Consider the following 19948-nt stretch of genomic DNA (forward strand, 5'->3'; position numbering starts at 1 on the left):
CTCCCAGGCAAAGATGGAGGCTGGTGTTTCTGGCTCCTATAAAGTAGGCAGCACAGGAAAAGTCAGCGTTCGAGCGGATTCTGGACTCCTGGATTTCCAGCTATCCAGGCCAAGCTCTTTCCAGGCTGTCTCACCGGCCTGCAGGCTCAGGCTGGGGGTGAAGGGGACATTGGGGACAAGGTACCTGGCAACTCAGCAGGCCCAGCGGACCCTGCAGCCTCTGGGGCCCTGGCTCCTGAGTAGAGGCAGGCAGCTGTGTGCTGCCCTCAGGGCTGCTTTTGGGTTCATTTCAAATGAAGCACAATTTGGAGAGAATGAGAATCATTTTGTTGGGAGGTGACAAAGGCAAGAAAGTCTGAGGGGGGAGTTGGAATTAAGGAGAGCTGAAGCAGCGAATGATACCTCAACGGCGATCCCAGTCACCAGGGGATGCTCCAAAAGGGCACCTCAGCTAATGGCTCCACGGATCCCCTTCCCAGGTAAGACAGCAGGAGCACATCTCAGAGTCCTTTCCCAATCTCCTCCCCTTCCTCACGGGGTCGGGTCTGCTCTCCTCTGCCGCGCTCAGCATCTGCCAGCTTCCTCAGCCAAGCCCACAGCCTGCCAGGAGGTCAGGTCCAAAACACAACTGCAACAGCAATAGTGAAGGCTGAGCAAACAGCCCTGAAATGATGATGAAAAGCTGAACCGGGGGAGCAGGCCGACTGTCTGGGAATGACACCAGAATGATAAATCAGGGCAACAAGTCCCCAAGTTCTCCAGACCGGGAACTTAACCGGGAGTGGTGGCTACTCTTCCTGAGCACATTCTGGAAAAGCGGCACCCTTTCTTTTAAATACATTCACGTGATGGTTGTTAAGACCGCGATGAAAAGCCATTGCAGCAAAGCGGGAAAGCAGGATCGGGAGGCCCTAGAGAAGGCAGTCAAAGGCTGACATGTTTTTAAAAAATCATTCTTCCCTAGCAACTACTGGTAGTGATGCCCTCTGGGAAGCCTCCAGCACAGCCTGGGGGCTTTGTCCTGCGAGACTCAAAACTCTTGCAAGGCAGCAAGGGGACAGGTCCCCGGAACCCCCGGCCCCGGCTGGGACTCAGAACTGTGGTGCCGGGAGGTGACCCTCTGGGCCGTGCTTGGGGCGTGAGCAGAGGCTCCACAGGAACACAGCCCCAGGGAAGGGAAGGTTGGCTCGAAACGGGGATGAGGGGAGTCAGCACAGCACGAAGACCTCCGAAGCCATCTCCTTCCTCCTCGCAAGCCATGCAGCCCCTGGTCGCAGGTTCCCAGGGAGCAGCTACATGTACCTTCAGAGGAACCAGACTTCTAAGACCTTGAAAGAACCTGGGGTATCTCCAGCTGAGGCGAGTCTGCCATTTCTTTCTCCAAAATGTCTTCCTGGTTTTCCTTTTCCTCTCTTCATTCTCACATCACTCTAGCCCAGGCTGTGTTATGTGTCTCTTGGATAACTGCCATGGCTCCTAGGTGGCCTTCTTGGCACAGCTATCTCTCTTCAGAGTCTTCCTGGGCCATTAAGACCTTCTTTCTAAACGACTTTCTGTATTATGAAATTCCCTACATCAGATTTTATGCTGATATCCCGGGATGCAGTGTCTGGTGCTCAGACCCCTCTGTCTGGCTCTCCAAACCCTCCATAATCTAGCCCCAGCTTCTACAGCTCATGGAGAATCTGGCCTTTCCATCCCAGCAAAGCTGGGTTCCTCCCTGGTCCACGTTCACACCAGACTCATCCTCACCTCCATTTCTTATTCCCCCCTCCTGCTGTGCCCTCCTCACCCTCTCTGCCTAATCAAATTCTACCCCTCCTTCAAACCCAGCTGCAGTTTCATTTATTCCTTGCCCTTCAGGACTTCTTAGGCCCCCGTGATCTCTCACTCTGAATTTCCGCTGAAGTCAGTGGTTCAATGTGACTCTTGATGAGATTCTGATTGTCTCATTTGTCTAGCTAGTGTGCAAGGGATTTGAGAGCAGGGCCCCTGCTTGTATCCTTCAGTGGGAACCTACAGAACCAGAAAGACCACGATGTTCACATATAATAGGGTCACAATTCATGCTTGTTGGCTCTACAAAGTCCAGGGTGACCTTGAATTACAGTGAGGTCATTCATTCATTCAATAAATGCCCATTGAATAGCTACTATGTGTCACAATCGTGCTGAAGATCAAAATGTGAAAAAGACAGGCATGGTCCTAGGGGAACTTATAGAACAGTGGAAAAGATAGTTAAACAAGCAGTTATGATACAGACTAGCATGATGATGCTCTGATAGGAACAAATAGCATGCTATGGGGGTACTGAATGAGGCCAACTCACCTAGTCCTGGGAAATCACGGAAGGCTTCCCAGGGCTGGTGTTTCTTAAAATAAGACCTCGAGTTAGCTGGTGAAGGGTGTTAGAGAGAATGAGAGAAGATTAGTTTAAAAAAACTGAAAGAGATTTAAAGTAGCTTGATCATTTCTCAGAATGATACCTTGGTTTTCCTCTATTTACTTAAAGGAACGTTATGCCAAAAAAATTATTAAATGATAATGTAATGATCTAAATCTATTAATCAATCCACCCATCTACTGTATTCTCAGCCAAGTGTACACAAGTCCTGAGTACTTGCTAGACATGGTCTAGGTGGGAATATGAGGATACAGTTTTTATAGCAACTCTAGATTTTCATTCTTAGCTGCCTGAGATGTTTGGAAGAGAGTTGCTTACAAATAGAGGGTGGGGAGGAAGGAGGGACGGAATGGACTCACACATCCTATTGCTATTCATAGCATTTCTTTTTCAACCAAAACATGGGAATAATCTGACTGCCAAGCTATTATGGATGAAATGAAGAGACTGCCTATGTACAAATCCGTATTGCCTATTACTGAGATCCAAAGGGCAAAGGCCCAACCCAGCTGCATTTTCACATGTTTAGATCAGCAGGGTAGTTCCTTGGACAGAAAGGCAGCAAATTTACACATCACCCATTTCTCAGAACGGAGTCACAGCCTGAATGTACTGGCATTTTATTATGTGACTTCTGGATGACTTATTTAATATTGTCTCATTAAATTTTAAAGAACACAAGTGGTTTTACAAATAAAACATGGGATTCCAGGGTGCAAAAATGAATGGTTAAATCCAACTAATATTTTTAAGTTCCTGAAGGAATTGAAGTATGAGGGCTGTGTGTTTATGCAGGAGAAGAGATAATATTTTGTGACCGAATATTCTCCCAGTCACGCTGAGACCGTCCTAGCTGGGGACTTCTGAGCACAGAGGCATGGTGTCTCACCGAGCTCTATCCTCATTTGTCCCAAGTATCGCCGCCTTCGGTTGCTGTGTGGAGCAATGGCTGGACCTCAGCATCTCATGCTAAATATTCAGGGCACAAACATCAAACTCCTCTTTGTTGTCTATGGTGAAAGGCTGAAGAACACACCCAGGACCCTGCAACTCTACCGACTGGCTTGGAAACAGGAAGGCTCGGGCTGCGGTATTCAAGCACATTAAATGGCCGGCATTATCCGGAGCCCCGCAGCCTGAGTTCATTGTCTTGCGGGTCTTTGACGCCGAGTCGGCTGGAGAAAGGCTGGGCGTAATTAGCCGGCCTGGTGAAAAGGGCTTCGCTCGTACCACATGCCTGGTTTCTGTCCTCAGAAGAGGGTGTGAATCTGAGAAAGGGTGAGCCTCTAGGGAGATACATTGGTGAAGAATTTTGAGGCTGTGTGGCTGGCTATCTTGTTACGGTGACTTTCAGGTGGGGAGGAGATCTCCAGTCAGAATTCAGATTTAGGCCAGGACATTTACCAGGGATAGAATCTAATGGAATCCGGCCGTTGACAATTGTGCACAGTGAGCTGTGGGCTCCTGTGTTGGGGGAATGAGATATAGACTGGGAAGAATTTATTAGAAAACTATATGAGTTGTTTCCAGGTACTTAAATGACTCAATAACTTAATTTTTCACTTTAAACCATGCTCTGTACAGGAAACAAGGCTGACATTATTAGGATTTTCAGACTTTAGATATGCCTCTTCCGGCCAGGCTAGTTTCAGACCCTGGGGTAGCATTGCAGAAATATTTCTTATAAATGATAATAAATAACCCACACTGTTCTTTGGAAAAGCAGAATCAGTCTTTTCAATGGCATGAAAAAGCACTGCAATGAGGAAAATATGGAGGTTTTTAGCACTCTGTAGACATAAATACAATCTCTCTGAGTGGAGGGTCTCCCACTCATATTGCCAGCTTCCCTTTGCCAGACCGTAAGTTTCCTCTAATTCCTGGGCCCTTTAGCTTGTAATTTTTTGAACAGCCAAATATATTTCCTTTCACGAGGACCCTACTAATCTGAACAGGCTAACAAGCTTCCCGTTCCCCCTCCTTCCTTCCTAGTGTGATCGTGGTCTCCAAGCTGACTCTGTCACCCATCTCAGCGGTTCCGTCCCCTGACACACTGGAGCCTGGCTGTGGAGATGCATCCTCAGAACTTGGGAGCAGGCTTGGCTGTCCCGAGACCAGCTGCGGGGATTTAACCATGAGACAACTCAGGACTTCAGCATTTGAACAGAACCTGAAAGTCATTTGTTTTGATGTCCTTCTCCACCAGTCATTTCTCCTCTAGTTGAAATCCTCACTGCTTTCTAAGACAGCTTTGCGTAACAGCCAGACATCACCAACTGCCATAAAGATCTCCCGCCCCTAACCCCAGGGGTTCTACTTCAGTCATCCCATTTCCCTTATGTATCCCCAGTGCAGCCCTCCCCACAATGATCATAGCTAGTTGTTTATACGTTATATCGTTTTTTCCTGCCGAAGTTCTCGAAGGCAGGAGCCCTGTCATATTTATCTTTGCATCTCCATTGTCGCTGACAAGCAAGAGTTGAAAAGGGGCACCTCTTCTAGCTTTCCCTTCAGCACTAATTCATCTCACTCTATCAGTCAACCAAAATAATCTATTTAGCTATTCCGTAGTTCAATCCACATTTCTCCAACCTGTTTGAAAAGATATCATGAAAGATCCTGTCAAGTAGCCTTCTAAAACCCAAATGTATTCCCCTGGTCTTTGGGTTTAATACTTCAATTTAAAACATGGAAATGGGGTTAACTGACTGGGTGGCTCAGTCGGTTAAGCGTCTGCCTTCAGCTCAGGTCATGATCCCAAGTTCTGCATTGGGCTCTCTGCTCAGTGGGGAGTCTGCTTCTCCCTCTCCCTCTCCCTTTTCCTCTGCCTCTCCCCTGGCTTGTGCTTTCTTTCACTCATTCTCTCTCAAAATAAAATCTTAAAAAAAAAAAAAAACATGGAAATGGATTTCATTTGTGTTATTTCTTTTTAGTGAATCCACGTGAGAATCTGGTAATCATGTCTTCCCTCCCTTTCTACATTTTAACAAACTATTTGTTAGATAATGCGTCTTAGAAATTTGTTGGTGGTTAATGTTAACCAGTCAGAAGTTTCCGGAATCCACCTCTGAAATGTGGGGTAAACGTTATCCCTCTGATCTGTGGATATTCATTCCTTGTTCAAAGATTGTTAAAACTTGTTCCTCAAGCATATCTTTAAATTATTTTCGTTCCCTGGAAAGTAATTTATCTGCTCTCACAAACTTGAATGTATTTCAAATGACCAGCTGCTCTCAATATGTTTGTCCCCAACCAGGACTTCGCCCCACATCTCCAGGATGTATCCTCGCTGATGAAGGAATATGAAAAACCAACTCATTCCTGCCCATTGGGGTAGTGTAACTCTGGGGTGGGGAGTGTGGTGAGAGTCTGGAAGAGAGCCAGCTATTGGCAGAAGTAGATTTACCATGAAGCTAATGGAGTTCAATCTTCAGGGTCCTTCACTAATTGTGTATTCTTTTTCTTAAAACTGTTCTGCCAAATTGTGTAACCTTCAAAGCACAGATACATGGATCTGCCCTTGGGTCTTGGGTAAGCTCACGTATTATGCTTCCACTGAAAGTGTTCTTATGGGTATTGCAAATAACCAGGCTATCAAAGCAAGAAATGAAAATATAGGGGTGCTTTATAGGCTAACCAGAGGCTTGAACTACTCAGTACTGATACCATAATTTCAGCAAGAATTCAGGAAATTCACTTAACCTCATTGTTATTTCACTCCTACTTGACACTCATTCAGTGTTGACCCACTATGGCTTTACCCCAATTTAACAATTTGATAAATAAAAGTATTTGTTGACATACATATAAAACAGAAGAATTAACCTTTCAGAATGAGCATTTATTCAGTGAAGGGATTGATTTAATGAATGAGTACCAAACAAAGAAAAAAGAATGTGTAAGATTTATAGTTGGGAGAACAGACTTCTGAACACAAGCTAAGAAGCAGCAGAAGCTTGAACGTATCCCTTCATCCGTATCAGTCTTAATTCCCCTCTGGAAAATGGAGATGACAATACTTCCTGATAAAGAGATTGTGAAAATTGATACCATATATACTAACATACTTTGTAAACTGTGGAGACAATCTATAGATGGATGGTGTTATCTCCTCAAATCACCAAAATTGATTGATTTACAAAAATTTAATTTACACAAACTTTTTTTTTAAGAATTTTTTTTTTTAAGATTTTATTTTATTTGACAGAGACATAGTGAGAGAGGGAATACAAGCAGGGGGAGCAGGAGTGGGAGAAGCAGGCTTCCCGCGGAGCAGGGAGCCCGATGCGGGGCTCGATCCCAGGACCCTGGGACCATGACCTGAGCCAAAGGCAGACGCTTAACAACTGAGCCACCCAGGCGCCCCTACACAAACTTTTCTGAGTGCAAACTGTACATACTATTGGCAGTCATGTAGCGCATGAGTTAAAAATTTGTCAATGACAATGCAAATATCAAGTACTATACCGATCACTATCAGTTTAAACATCAATAAAATATCTTACCTTAAGAGTAAAATATCTCCAGTCCAGATCCTGCTTTTTTCCATTCAGTACAGTAGAAATGTTAACGATGTTGGGAATTATATTGGAAGTTCAGGATCAATAGACTTGTTATCCAACATTGTTATAGGATAAATATTCCTTCAGTTCCTTCTTTTAATGTGCTCCAGAGTCTAGGATATTTTGCTGATACTCTCCAGCCCAGGAAAACATCTCTCTAGATTTCCAGAGTGCTTGCACCTGAGGGTTCTGTCCGCTTTTGTTCTCCCCGTAATAACACAAACTTCCAATTTGAGGATGACTTTCCATTCAGAAAAACAACCCTTGGACAATAGTCTTAGGTTGCCCTTGGGATGCTTAAGCTCCTACATGGCAGAAAGATTTTTGTATCTGTTTCCTTTCAGAGGTCGCTGGAAGACTCGGGAAGACTTCAAGCCTCTCAGAGATGTCCGAGCACCTAGGTTGCAGGATCGATCTGTTGAGGTGGAAGGCTATTGCCTAACTTAGCTTAGCTCCGCTTAACAGCAATTTAAACATAGATTCTTCTCCTCACAATCTGTTGTTCTACAAGGAGGGCCTCATTTCACAAAATTCCATGCCGAGTGGAGCTTCCAGGCTCAACAGAGACAACTGCATTCATTACCACCAGCTCTTTCAATTCAGAGAGGAATCCTGTTTCAGTTCATTATCTCTCTGAGTTCTGGCTTCATCAGTCTCCATTAGGAAGTACGTTGCCTTTCTGCCAAGAGGCACAGAAGGTGAGTGGCCCAGTTCCCTCCAACAGGTGCCAGGAGCCTCCTCCTCGCCAAGCACTCCCCTCTACTGCTCTGTCTTCTGTAGGCCAGAAACCCAACTTCCCTCATTAGGGAGAATATGTCTCTTCTGAAATCAGCTCTGACACACAGAGCGCAGACAGCATGTTCTTTCTGTACCTCCCTGTTCCCTTTCCTTCATGGCTGCGGCTCCTATAATCCTCCATCGCTGCCACTGGGAGTTGGCTCACCTCAAATACAACTCTGTTCCCCAAAAGGACACAGACTGGGTGTTCAACCCCCTTTCTCAGCATCTCCCGCTACTAGTGAACCTATGGCTTTCAAAGAAGGAAAAAGGAGAAGGAAATAAGAAATCAAGGCCAATTTTGGACAGTAGAAGGAAGCGTGAGGCAGACAAAGAAGAAGAAAGATGTGGGGTGAGGTATTAGGATGTGGGGGCACCTGCATGGAGTCAGAAACCCTTCCCAGGAGAGCAGAGGCACCAAGGCCCATAGGCCGAACGTACCATTTAATTGGCATGAAAAATTAGTCTCATCAATCCTTAGTTTTATTTAAAAATCAGTAAGATGGAACTAAAACACATTTATGTTTGTGCACTGGTGGGGTTTTCTTCTACCTTCACTCTTGTCATTTCTTTCCCTTCTCTGAGTTTAGTAAAACAAACAAAAACCCAGACCCTGTGTAGCATAAAACATCAAAACCGTCAAAGGAGACAGTGTACGTGAACAACAAAAAGATGTGTCTGTTTTATAGACTCTCACCTCTGAAGGATCTAAAGTCCCCTTCATACCCCCTCAGGAGGCTCTTCATGTAGCCCCCTACACGATGGAGGTGGGACCAGAACCTCCAAAATTCGCCATGCACTTGAGGGAGTAGACCCCTGTCCCCTCAGATCTCTCCACCACCTTCTTACACACCAGCCTCAGTGCTGCCTTCATTCCCAACAGCCAGCACCTGCCCCTCTTGGAAAGGACCCTCAGGCCTGCACATGGACTGCGAAAGTGATTGGGAATTTCCATCCTGGGAAGAAAGGTAGGGTTAGGCCTTAACAACCAATAATTATTGATTGCAGGGGTGTCAACTATCCAGTTGTCTGTCCTTTGCTGACGAAGAAGACTTTGAAGTAAGACCTCCTCTGTCTCCTAGAGCGACTCTGTGAGACTTTGCTTGATACTTTTCTATACCCCTCTTCCTGATCCCACTCCCCACCCCCGAATTTTTCCAGGGAAGGTTTCCTAATAAATCACTTTCACATGATCCCTCATCCCAGCAGCTGCCTCTGAAGATCCCAACCTAAGACATCCTAGAATGGAGCCAAGAAGGGGGGAGAGAGAGAACAAGCCTCCAGCAGGTGGGAGGGCAGGACATGCAGCAGGGGGATAAGAGAGAAGGGCTTGACCTAGAGACTGAAAGGAGACTGATGGGAAAGTAAAGAAACATTTTGTACCATCTGCCAGTTCCCTTATATCTTCTAATAGTAATTGTGTGTGTGTGCATGCACACACGTGTGGGTATATAATTTTCCTTTTTCCTTTCTGGTAAAGGACTATATGGCACGACCTTGGGATATTATAGGCATAACTAAAGAGATGCATGTTATTTTACCCTAAAATGTATTTTCTTTATACTTTCCTAATTTTGGTGACAACAAAACAGCTTTGACAGGAAATAAAATAAAGGAAAACACAGTTGAAAGAAATGATATCATAGGAGCCTCCAGCAAAGTAACTGCAGGATATGGCAGGAATAGGCGGTGGGAATGAAGAGGCATCTCCTTTCTGGTTTCATAGAGGTACCTATTTGATCCTCTCTCCCCAAGTCCTGAACTTGAGGGCCAGGCCCATTTCTGTCATGGATCTGAGAGTCTTGGCTGAGACTCTTAACCTCTGCATCTCCTTTCTCCCTCTGTAATATGAATGACAATTATGAAACTAGCATCTGTTACGTCTTGCTTTCAAGATGCCAGTGCTTTAAAGTTATTAATATTTAACCTATGCAACAATCCTTTGAGTAGCTATTACTATCTTTATTTTACAGACAAAAAACCAAGGCACAAAGAGATAACAGAAATCTGCACAGTTACATGAAAAAATGCTTAACATCACTAACCATCAGGGAAATGCAAATCAACACCACAATGAGATATTACCTCACACCTGTTAGAATATCTAATACCCAAAAAACAAGAAACAACAAGTGTTGGCGAGGATGTGGAGAAAAGGGAACCCCTGTACACTGTTGGTGGGAATGCAAGCTGGTGTAGCCACTCTGGAAAACAGTATGGAGGTTCTTTTAAAATTAAAAATAGAACTACTCTATGATCTAGTAATTCCACTTCTGGGTATTTATCTGAAGAAAATGAAAGTACTAACTCGAAAAGATATTGGCACCCCCATACTTATTGCAGCATTATTACAATAACCAAGATGTGGAAACAACTTGTGTCCATTGATGGACAAATGAATAAAGAAATTGTGGTATATATATATATATACACACACACACACAATGGAATATAGTTCAGCCATTAGAAAGAAATGAGATCTTGCCATTTGCAACAGGATTGATAGAACTTGAGGGCATTATGCTAAGTGAAATAAGTCAGAGAAAGAGAAATACCATATGACCTCACTCCTATGTGTAATCTAAAATAAACAAACAAACTCATAGATACAGAGAATGGAATGGTGATTACCAGAGGTGGGGGTTGGAGGGTGGGCAAAATGGGTGAAGGAAGGTCAAAAGGTACAAAATTCCAGTTATAAGTAAGTCATAGGAGTGTAACCAACGTATAGCATAGTGACTACAGTTAATAATACTGTACTGCATGTTTGAAAGCTGCTAAGAAAGTAGATCTTAAAAGTTCTCATCACAAAAAAATTCGTAACTAGAGTGACAGATGTTTAGACTTATCATGTGGTGATTTCACAATATAATCAAAATAATGAATCACTATGTTGTACATTTGAAACTAACAAAATGTTATATGTCAATTATTCCTCAAAAAAAAAAAAGAAACAAAATCTGCTTTTCCTACTTCACATATTGTGAGGAAGAAACAAAATAATGTATGTGAAAATCCTTTGACAATTCTAATGCACCACACATGTGCCATACAGTATCCTCATTACTCTTGTAACTAGTAGTGACCACATTAATAGTTGCTATCAGAGCTACGGACCTATCCATGTTATAAATAATCCTTCCCTAAAGGTCTCACAATACTGAAAGCCTATATTCCTGGAAAGGGTATAATGGGGCATTGTTGCCTGTAGAATATGTTTACTTGGAGTTTACAAGTTGCTTTCTGTCTATGGTGGGGAACCTCAATTTGAACATAACGTCTCTCTCTAGTATCTAGTTGTATCTGAAGGATGAGCAAAGCAGGCTAACCAGGGAGCTCCTGAGGAGACCTAAGAGAGGAACTACAGAGATGGCTATTGGCCCTGCCCTTAGCATCTGCTTTGGGTTGAAACATAACAACAAAACAGCCTTTGTTAGGGCATAGAACAGATCCTTCCCTCCTAGCCCTCAGAATGAACCAACCCATAAACTTAACCAAAATTTGGAAACTTCACAACATTGGTGGAAGAAATTGAAGATGACACAAACAAATGGAAAGTTATTCTATGCTCATGAATTGGAAGAATTAATATTAAAATGTCCATATTACCCAAAGCAATCTACAGATTCAATGCAATCCCCATCAAAATAAGCATTTTTTTTTTTACAAAATGATAACAAATAATTCTAAAATTTGTATGGAAATACAAATGACCCTGAACAGCCAAAGTAATTTTGAGGAAGAAGAACAAAGCTGGAGGTATCACAATTCCAGATTCCAAGATACACTACAAAGCTGTAGTAATCAAAACATATGGTCCTGACATAAAAATAGACACATAGATCAATGAACAGAATAGAGAGCCCAGAAATAAACCCACAATTGTCTGATCAATTAATCTATGACAAAGGAGGCAAGAATGTACAATGGGGGAAAAGACAGTCTTTTCAATAAATGGTGCTGGGGAAACTGGACAGCTGCATGCCAAAGAATCAAATTGGGCCACCATTTAACACCATACACAAAAATAAACTCAAAATGGATTAAAGAACTAAATGTGAGATGTGACCATAAAATTCCCAGAAAAGAGTACAGGCAGTAATTTCTCTGACATTGGTCAAAGCAACGTCCTTCTAGATATGTCTTCTAAGGCAAGGGAAACAAAAGCAAAAACAAACTACTGAGACTACATCAAAATAAAAAGCTTTTTCACAGCAAAAGAAAACATCAAGAAAACAAAAAGGCAATCTACGGAATGGGAGAAGATAGTTGCAAACTGATATACCCAATAAGGGGTTAATATCCAAAATATATAAAGAACTTACACAACTCAACACCAAAACAAAACAAAACAAAAAAACCCCAAACAAGCAGATTTAAAAATGGGCTGAGGACCTGAATAGACATTTTTCCAGAGAAGACATACAGATGGCTAACAGGCATATGAAAAGGTGCCCAACATCACTAATCATCAGGGAAACGCAAATGAAAACCACAATGAAATATCACGTTACATCTGACCTGTTAGAATGGTTAAAAGAAAGACAGGACAAGAAATAACAAGTGTTAACAATAAGGTGGAGAAAAAGGAACCCTCATATGCTATTGATGAGAAGGTAATTTGGTGCATTAACTGTGGAAAACAGTATGGAGGTTCTTCAAAAAATTAAAAATAGAAATACTATATAATCCAATAATTCCAATATTGGGTATTTACCCAAAGAAAATGAAAACACTAATTGAAAAAAATACACCTCAATGTTTATGCAATGTTTATTGCAGCATTATTTATAATAGCCAAGCTATGGAAGCAACCTAAGTGTCCATTGATAGATGGATAGATAAGGAAGATGTGTATATACACAATGGAATATTACACATAAAAAGGATGAGATCATGCCATTTAGGATGACGCAGATGAATCTAGAGGATATTATGCAAAGTAAAATAAGTCAGTTTGAGAAAGACAAATGCCACATGATTTCACTCATAAGTGGAATAAAGAAACAACAAAACAAATAAATAAGCAAACAAAAAACCAGAATCAGACCTATAAATACAGGGGACAAACTTGATGGTTGCCAGAGGGAAGGACGGTGGGGTTTTGGGCAAAATGGGTGAAAGGGAGTGGGATATATAGGCTTCTAGTTATGGAATGAATGAGTCATGGGAATAAAGGGCACAGTGTAAGGAATATAGCCAATGATATTGGGTTTTTTAAAAATATTTGCTTATTTGAAATAGAGAGAGAGAGTGCTGAGGGGAGGTGCAGAAGGAGAGGGAGAGAGAGAGAATCTCAAGCGGACTCCCCGCCAGTGTGGATCCTGAGGCGGGGCTCAATCCCACGACCCCAAGATCATGACCTGAGTCAAAATCAAGAGTCAGACGCCCACTGGCTGAGCCACCCAGGCGTCCCTATAGTCAATGATATTGTGATAGCGATGTACGGGGACAGATGGCAGTTATACTTGTGAACACAGTATAATGTACAAGCTTGTCTAATCACTATGTTGTATACCTGAAACTAATGTAACATTGTGTCAATATATTCACATTTTAAAAAATTTAAAAATTAAAAAAAAAAAAAAGGACCCAACCCTATCAACACCTTGATTTCAGACTTGTAGCCTCCAGAACTGTGAGACAATACATTTCTGTTGTTTAAGCCACCCAGTTTGTGGTACTTTGTTACTAATACAGCCTCCTTTGTTAATCTGTTATGTAACAAATTCTTTGTTACTAACACAGTTCATGTAATAACTAATACAGCTCCCCACTGATAAGCTGCGTCTACTCGCAGCCCCTGATAGAGAAGGCGGAACCCCTTTGTAAGCTCCCACTTTGGGTCAAAGCTATGGGGAAGAATGCAAGGAGTTCTGAGCCAAGGACAACCAATCTTAAAGTTAGCTAGGACCTAGGACTGCTGCAGCCTGCCTCAGGGAGATGACACAGGACCATCAAAGCAATTCTCAGACAATAGGAGGCTGTAGTGGGTCATGGGTGTTAAGTTAGGAGCCCATGTAGACCCTAGCATGTGGCTGCCATTTTGGGTTGTGTATAGGATGAGAAAGCAGAGGAAGCTGGTCAAGAGAAAGTAAGAAGAATGGAGAGGGGCAAGCTGACGAGAGAGACTGAAGAGAGAGACAGAGACATAGAGACTGGCTGGGCCCTCTAGCTGTTTTGTTTCTGCTTTTCCTGAAGCCAGATTTCTCTGGGTTCCTTCATGCATAGCCTTTAATAAACCACCCCCCCCCCCCGCCTTTCGCTCTAGTAATTTGATTGTTCTCTTCCTTGCACCTAAAGTGGTGTGAGTATGACAGCTCGGAGAAGAAACTTCAGTCCCTAGAGAAGAATACACATAGCAAAATAGTGACTAGGACATTTCACTTGGTCCAGCTCCCCATAGTCTCCTGTCTTAAGCTGAGAAATAGCAGAGTGAGTTAAAAACTAAGAAATTGCTTTTTCTAAAAGCCCTAAGATATTAGGCACTAGGTAGAATTGTTCTGGAACCCTGTGACAAAGCATAGCCTGAAAAATGGAGAGAAAGGTGGGGGCAGGGGTAAGGGAATGAGCATAGCGATGGAGCTAGAGCCTGGAAGGGTTCTGGGGACCCAGTCCTGAAGGCCTTACAGACCCGCTGAAGCAGTTTGGCCTTTTCCCAGAGAAAGAGAGTGGCCCAAACTGAAACGCATTTCAGAAAGATGAGGATACCAGCAGCGTGTGGGATGGACTTGAGGGGAGCAAGGCTGGAGGTGGGGACTATGACTAAGAGGCTGTCGCAGGATCCAGCCACGAGGTGATGGTGGCCTAAGATGAGGCCAGGACCCTGGAGGAGGAAAGAGGAAGGGACTGAGGGAAGAGACGTTGAGGGGGTAACACTGAGTGGACCCAGTGAATGTAGAGCTGGTGGGGAGGAATGGATAAGGACTTACTCACTGAAGTGAACAGCGGGCAGAGATGAGTCCTTGGAGCCAAGGACCAAGGCAGCATATTTCTGACCCTTACCACTCCAAGAGCCAGTTCCTGACATTTGAGACCTGGCCCCTCCAGGATGGCCCCAACCCCAGGGGCTGAAGGCATATGCAAGCCCTGCAACAGCAGGAAAGCTTCTCTCCAGGCTGCTGCGGGCTCAGAGCCTGGCGCTAGACCTCAGGGTTTACACCTTCAGGAGAATCGAATCTCACATAATCACGTATGTGACAAAGGCCTCAGCTATAAGCAACATTAATGAGGACAAATGAAGGGGCCGAACGCGGCAGCCTGCACAGCGGCTCCCAGGGCCCTGCCTTGCAGGGGGGCTGCTGGGGCGGCGGGGGAGCACCTCACTTTTGGCCGCAGCTCTTGGCCTTGCCTGGTGGAGATGTAGGAGAACCCTCTCACCAAGGGGGCGCCTCAGCCACTGCCTGGACAGCCTGGGCTTGAGGACAGGCCGTGCATGGCAGGGGGTTTTGAGGGATGTCTAAGAAGATTCTAAGAGCATGTTTACACAATTTTACGAAAGCTATCTTGGGGGAGATATGCAAGTAGAGCTTAGTTGGATATGGTCTGATCGTGTTAAATAAACAACAATCCCTGCATCCCGTTGGTTGCTGCATTGGGAACGTAGCTATTAGAATTTTAATTCTAGCCAGTGAGTAACGGTACCCGGACAGGCATCCGACCGAGTGCCATGAATCGGTCCTGCATCCAGGATGGGGTTGGCTCTTAGCTCATTCCCTCCTCCCCTTCAAGACCACTGGTATCTGCCCATCCATTTCTTTTTGTGACAGAACAGAAAACATTCGACTTTGGGAGTTTTGCTCCCCCCATCTCCTGAGGGGATCACAGCCAACAGATAAGAAGGCATTTATAAACCTAGCAGCCTAGGACTAGGCCTGGTGAAGTGGCTGTGGTTCTGTCCTGGCCCTGTCTGGCAGGGATGCGGGGGGCGGGCAGGCCCCACTGTGCCAGGCTGGGTTTTGATGCCTAGAACCAGCTCAGACAACCTTCAGACGTGGAAAAGACAGCAGTCTAATGTGCCTTTGGTGAGGGGACCTAAAAAACTCCCCCATTCACAGGCAAAAGTGTTTGTTGTGAAAGCATCCCAACTTGGCAGCAGGGAGACTCTCACCACCATTTCAGCATTGGCTCTGTGAAATTCAAGAGACTGCAGGAGGACAACCTCTCTCCCAAAGGAGGTCTCCGACAGGACACTAAAAGAAAGACCCCTCATCAGAGTCCAAATGAAACATTCTCAGAATTTCCCGACATGAATTAAACGAGCCGATTTTATTAGATCAATATGAAGGGATTTGAAACTAATTAACCAGTGTGGAGATCAGATGAGCCAATGACAGCGAGACAATGGAATGAAAACTTGGCTTGTCCGTAAAAGGCCTGCCTGAATTCAGACACTGTAATAACACCGGGTCTCACTCACTGTGGAGGAAATTCCCATTGCTCAGTAAAAGAAAGTAAGGTGGGTGACAAATTCACTGTCACCAGCAATCTTCTTCAGGGAATATCCTCTTCATGACACTCTGATTGATTTTCCATTCCTGGAAGGAACAGAAGGAAGCAGAAGTGATCAGAAAACATAAATATCTTTTAAGAAAGCCAGGCAGGATGCTGGAAGAACACATGTGTACAAGAGAAATAAACAAGAAAAATAATGCACTTGGGAAAATGAGTTTCCAGCAACAACGGGGTGACTGAGACAATAAAATTGGGATGGGAAACAGCGTGGAGCCTCTTACCACACGGCTTGCCTGGCAACCACATCCTCAAGGCGGAGGCAGGGAAAGCTCACATGTGGGGGGGCCAGTTTCCTCCTCTCCTGAAACAAACATTTGGGTCAGATGAACTCTAAGGTCCCTTCTGGCCCCAAGATGCTACTATTCGTTACTACAGTAATGCCCCCTTCTCCGTGGTTTTGCTTTCTGAGGTTTCAGTTACCCGTGGTCAGCAGCGATCCGTGGTTGGCCGTGGTCCAGGAGCAGATGATCCTCATTCTGAAGGTCAACAGTATCTTCTTGTAGACTTTCTCCTGTTGCTGAAGGTCAATAGTAGCCTAACGCTATGTCACGAGGCCTACCTCGTTCACCTCACTCATCTCATCGTGTAGGCATTTTACCATCTCACATCATCACAAGAGTGAGTTCGGTACAATAAGATCTTTTGAGAGAGAGAGAGAGAGACCATATTCACTTACTTTTTATTACAGTATATTGTTATAATTGTTCTATTTTATGATTACTCTCTTACTGTGCATAATTAATAAATTAAGCTTTATCACAGGTATGCATGTACAGAAAAAACATAGTATACAGTTTTGATGCTTAGATAGTACTATTCAGTTTCAGGCATCCACTGGGGGGCCTGGAACGTATCCCCTGTGTGGATAAGGGAGGACTACCACATTCCAGAGCTACCCTGAGAGAGGCCCAGGTCGGCTTTGACAGAGAACTGGTGATAACTGCATTGTGGGAGGACAGAGTGGGGACTTCTAAATCAGGGCTAGACCTGACCTCCACACACTCTCCTCATTTATCAGAATCTTCTCAGGACCCAGTCAGGTTGTCTCATTTTATACCAGCCTAACGCTAGGCTGTCCATGTGGTGGCTCAAAATGTACGCATCCCTCATGTCTCCTGAAGTGGTGAAAAGCCCTCAGCTTCCGGAGTCCAAAAGAACTGGATTCAAATCCCCACTGTATCACCAGCTAGTTGTGTGATTCTAGACTAGTCACTTCCACATAATGGAGTATTAGGCAGCCATTAAGAAGAACGAAGGGCTCTGTAAGGACTTACATGGAGAAATGTCCACAATGTATTATTTAATAGTACACCAAAAGGTGGAAGCAACCCAAGTGTCTATCAATGGATGAATGGACAAACCAAATATATATATATATATATATATATATATATATGCCCATTGGGATATTATTCAGCCTTTAAAAGGAAGGAAATTCTGACATATCCTATAACATAGATGAACCTTGAAGACAGTATGCTAAGTGAAATAAGCCAGTCACAAAAGGACAAATCCTGTATGATTCCATTTATCTGAGGTGGTCAGATTCATAAAAATGGAAAGTAGAGTTGGTGGCTACTAGAGGTGGGGTGGGGGAGGGGAGAATAGGGAGGCAGTGTTTAATGAGTACAGCTTTTCAGTTCGGGAAGATTAAAAAAGAGTTCTGGAGATGGATGGTGGCGATAGTTGCCCAACAATGTGAATGTACTTAATGCTACTCAACTGTACACTTAAAAGTGGTGAAAATGGTAAAATTCTATGTGATGTATGTTTTCTACAATAAAAAAGGTAAATAGCAGAACAGTAAATATGATATGATCCCATTTTGGTTACAATTTTTTTCAATCTCTATATTGTCTATGAACAGAGGAAAGTCTGGAAGGATACACACCACACCGGTCACCATGGTTACTTTGGGGGAGTGGGGTTGGAAAGGGGTGCTAACGGATACTATGATTTACAAGTTACATGTGTCTCAAAGCACAAGAGCTTGTGTTCAGTTTTGACAGGGCAATGCCAATCAAGTCTGACTCTCAAAAATCCCTCTGTTTCCAAAGGAAAAGGTATTCATCATAACTCTGGTTACTCCTTCCTGGAATGCAGTCTGTGGCTTTCCATTTTTTACCAAGTACAATCCAAACCCCTTAGCCTGGTATTTCAAGCCCTGCAACCAGCCTCTTACTCTTCCCTTTTAACTGCCTCCATGCGCTCGTATCACAACCATTCCCTGCTCCCTGAGCACAATTCTTCACCTCTGTGGCTTTGACCAAACCATTCTCTCTCCCCACTGTCCTCCCCCTCGGTCTCTGCCTCCCGATACTTCATCCATTCTTCCAGGACACAGTCTCTGAATCCCTCCGGTGGAAGTGATTTCTCCTTCCTCCCTCAAGGCAATCATGACATCGAGCTCATCTCTGATTTGTCTGTGCATATACATCTTCTCTCCCCTCATGGACCCGACACTCCTTGGGAGAAGGGACTGGGCCTTACGCAGCCTGGTGTGTAAGGCACCTACCACAGTGTAATCGTACAAGAGCAACAATGGGGATGGTGGGGAGAGTGCCACACGGTGCCATGCGCACAACCCCGAGTGCAAGTGCCTCCTTAAATGTCACACTCTTGGGGCGCCTGGGTGGCTCAGTCGTTAAGCGTCTGCCTTCGGCTCAGGTCATGATCCCAGGGTCCTGGGATCGAGCCCCGCATCGGGCTCCCTGCTCGGCGGGAAGCCTGCTTCTCCCTCTCCCGCTCCCCCTGCTTGTGTTCCCTCTCTCGCTGCGTCTCTCTCTGTCAAATAAATAAATAAAATCTTTTAAAAAAAAAGGAGTACCAGGATAGACAGGCCACTAAATAAGACAGTTTCTTATAAAACTAAACACGTAACTACCATACAACCCAGCAATCACACTCCTTGGCCTTTATCCCAGAGAAATGAAAACTTACATTCACACAAAAACTTGAACATGAATGTTTAGAGATCCTTTATTCACAAAAGTCAAAACGAGAAATGATTAGACATCCTTCAGTAAGGGAATGGTTAAAACAAATGTGAAATAGTCATCAGCAATAAAAAAGGAATGATTTACTGATACCTACAACAATGTGGATGAATCTCCAGAGAATTGTGCTGAATGAAAAAAGCCAATCCCCAAAAGTTACATACTGCATGATTCCATTTATATAATATTCTTAAAAAGGACAAAATCATAGAAGTGGAGAACAGATTAATGGTTACCATCATTTAAGTAGGGCATGGTGGGGCAGGAAGTTGGCAATGAGGGATCCTTGTAGTAATGGAAATGTTCTATATTTTGACCATATTAATGGCTACCCCAGTTGTGATATTATACTAAAGTTACTAATGTTAACATTGAGGGAAACTGGGGCGCCTGGGTGGCTCCAGTCGTTGAGCGTCTGCCTTCAGCTCAGGTCATGGTCCCAGGGTCCGGGGATCGAGCCCCACATCAGGCTCCCTGCTCTGCGGGAAGCCTGCTTCTCCCTCTCCCTCTCCCACTCCCCCTGCTTGTGTTTCCTCTCTCGCTGTGTCTCTCTCTGTCAAATAAATAAAAAATAAAATCTTTAAATGTCGCACCCTCGGCACCTGCCTCACCTCACTTAGTCCCAGCTGCTACCATTCACTGAGTGCCCGCACACCAGGCACCGACCTCACCAGATTTCTGTGGTATAGGTGGTA

The sequence above is a fragment of the Neomonachus schauinslandi genome, chromosome 9, assembly GCF_002201575.2.
Source record: "Neomonachus schauinslandi chromosome 9, ASM220157v2, whole genome shotgun sequence".
NCBI lineage: Eukaryota > Metazoa > Chordata > Mammalia > Carnivora > Phocidae > Neomonachus > Neomonachus schauinslandi.